Here is a 2853-nt window from a genome sequence, read left to right as displayed (position 1 = left end):
GATGAGTTTCAGATCCATCAAAGAGAGCCTATCTAAAAATAATATAGATGAAGAATAATCGAAGGAAGACATCTAACAGTGACCTCGGGCTTCCATACTCACCATACTCACATGGACACACTTACACTGCACATACACACCAACTTAAGTTCAAGATTTATACACTGAAAATCAAGGCCTAGGGTTTGCTTCTGTTAGCAGAGTGCTTGCCTAACATGAGGCAGCCTCTCCCCCCTTTTTTTGATCCCCAGCACAGTGTAAAACCAGTTCCATTTAGGAAGGCCCTACCCGAAAGTCTTCTTCCTTTCCTCTGGTGGCGGCCATCAGGTAAGCCAAGATGGGTGCATACAAATACATCCAGGAGCTATGGAGGAAGAAGCAGTCTGACGTGATGCGCTTTCTTCTGTGGGTCAGCTGCTGGCAATACCGCCAGCTCTCTGTGCTGCACAGGGCTCCCCGCCCCACCCGGCCCGAAGACTGGGGTACAAGGCTAAGCAAGGCTATGTCATTTACAGGATTTGTGTCCGCCGTGTTAGTCATAAACGCCCAGTTCCTAAGGGTGCAACTTACGGCAAGCCTGTCCACCATGGTGTTAACCAGCTGAAATTTGCCCGAAGCCACCAGTCTGTTGCTGAGGAGAGAGCTGGGCGCCATTGTGGGGCTTTGAGAGTCCTGAATTCCTACTGGGTTGGTGAAGATCCCACATATAAATTTTTTGAGGTTAACCTCATTGATCCGTCCCATAAAGCTATCAGAAGAAATCCTGACACCCAGTGGATCACCAAACCAGTCCACAAACACAGAGAGATGCGTGGGCTGACATCTGCTGGCCGAAAGAGCCGTGGCCTTGGAAAGGGCCCCAAGTTCCACCACACTATTGGTGGTTCCCGCCGTGCAGCCTGGAGAAGGCGCAATACTCTCCAGCTCCACCGTTACCTAATACACGTGATATTTGTAAAATTTGTAAAATTCATATTCAATAAACAATTTAGGACAGTCAAAAAAAAAAAAAAAAGGAAGGCCCTACCCTCACTCACGTACCCAAATTTGTAATCCTAGCAATGGGGAGGTAAAGGCAGGAAGGACAGTTCAAGGTTTCCCTTGGTATATAAAGACAGTTTGAGGTCATCCTGGGCTACTTGAAACATGTCTCAAAAAAAAAAAAAAAAAAAAGCAAGTCATAAAACAATTATTGAATGAATGAATGGTGGCTCATTATTACTGACTGCAAAGCTTCATCTGATACCCATCTTTTTCAGTTCCCTATTTCTTCCTAGAGTAAATTCCTTCTATTTGGTCATTTATAGGATTTTTAAAAATTATTTCATCAGGGCTGTGTAATCGTTAGCATTCGGTTGTTTATATATAGATATTCATGGCATTTCCCTATAGTCCTTTTCATTTCTGTGAAAATTGGTCAGACTGGCTCCTTTTTCAGTTACGGTTTTGCTAACTTGAGTGTCTTTTCCTTTATCAGCTTAAAGAAATCTTTGTCACCTTGATTTTTTCCCAAAGAAGAAACTTCTGGCTTTGTCAATTCTCTGTTGCTTTTTTGTTCCTTTCCCTTCTGCTCTAGTCTATAACTCTTTTCTTTGGTGTTGTGGAGCTTTAAAAATTATTATTTTATTCTTTTAAAAAATATTTATTATCTCACACATATGAAGGTTGGGACTGTGTGCATGTTTGTACACCATGTGTGTACATGGTACCCGAGGAGGTCAAAACAGTGTTGGATCTCCGAGAACAGGAGTTACAGAGGGTTGTGGGTCACTCTGTGGGTGCTGGGAATTGAACTCAGGTTTTCTGTAAGAGCAGCAGTGCTCTTAACTGAAGAGCCATCTTTCCAACCTCCCATTATTTTGTTCTTGATGATGTGAATTTGTGTGTGTTTGGGTAGGGATATGTACATTTGAGCCTAGTGTCCACGGATGAGGCCAGGAAGAGGTTGTTGGATCCCCTGGAGCTAGAGTTACAGGTGACTGTGAGTCACCTGGCACGGATCTTCAACTAGAGCAGTATGTGCTCTTAACTGCAGAACCATCCCTCCAGCCTCTACTGTGGGATTTATTTGACCTTGCTTTTGTTTCCTTGGGTGGGAGGTTATGCTATCGATTTGAGAGCTTTCCCTTTTTAATGTGGGTATTTCTAGCTACACATTTTCCTGTATGTATTACCTGGAGGGATAGTGTACATTGTTTTCACTCATCATGAGAATTTCCCTCATTACCTTGTCCTCTCTTCTTTGGCCCATTGCTACTAGTGAAATTGTGTTGCTGATCTCTTTCCTGGTTACAGATCTCAGGATTCAGGATCTTCTTGCAAGGACACTAGTCCCATTGAGGAAGGCCCCACCCACATGAACTAATTACCTCCCAAACACCCCAACTCCAAATACTGACACATTAAGAATTGAGGTTCGGGCTGGTGAGATGGCTCAGTGGTTAAGAGCACCCTGCTCTTCTGAAGGTCCTGAAGTCCCAGCAACCACATGGTGGCTCACCACCATCTGTAAGGAGATCTGACTCCCTCATCTGAAGTTTGTGAAGTGTCTTCTGAAGTGTCTGAAGACAGCTGCAGTGTACTTAGATATAATAAATAAATAAATCTTTAAAAAAAAAATTGAGGTTCAAGTAGTCTCAGTTAACCTGGATCTCTGAGATCTCTCAGACACTGGACCACCAACCAGGCAGCATACACTAGCTGATATGAGGCCCCCACATATACAGCAGATGACTGCCGGGTCTGAGTTCTGTCAGAAAGATACATCTAACTCTCAAGAGACTGGAGGCCCCAGGGAGTTTAGAGGTCTGGTGGCGGGGGGTGGGGTGGGGGGGTGGGAGGGCGGAGTTGGGA

General features: G+C 44.4%; 1 pseudogene; it reads left to right on the top strand.

Moving 5' to 3' along the window:
• The first annotated feature begins 337 nt into the window (after positions 1-337).
• On the top strand, positions 338-2331 carry LOC110287108 (large ribosomal subunit protein eL15 pseudogene; annotated as a pseudogene).
• The last annotated feature ends 522 nt before the right edge of the window (positions 2332-2853 follow it).

The sequence above is a fragment of the Mus caroli genome, unplaced genomic scaffold (assembly GCF_978045245.1).
Source record: "Mus caroli unplaced genomic scaffold, Mus_caroli_1 scaffold_5, whole genome shotgun sequence".
Classification (NCBI taxonomy): domain Eukaryota; kingdom Metazoa; phylum Chordata; class Mammalia; order Rodentia; family Muridae; genus Mus; species Mus caroli.
Note: the sequence above shows the minus strand (reverse complement) of the source record. Positions and strands in the feature narration are given on the sequence as shown.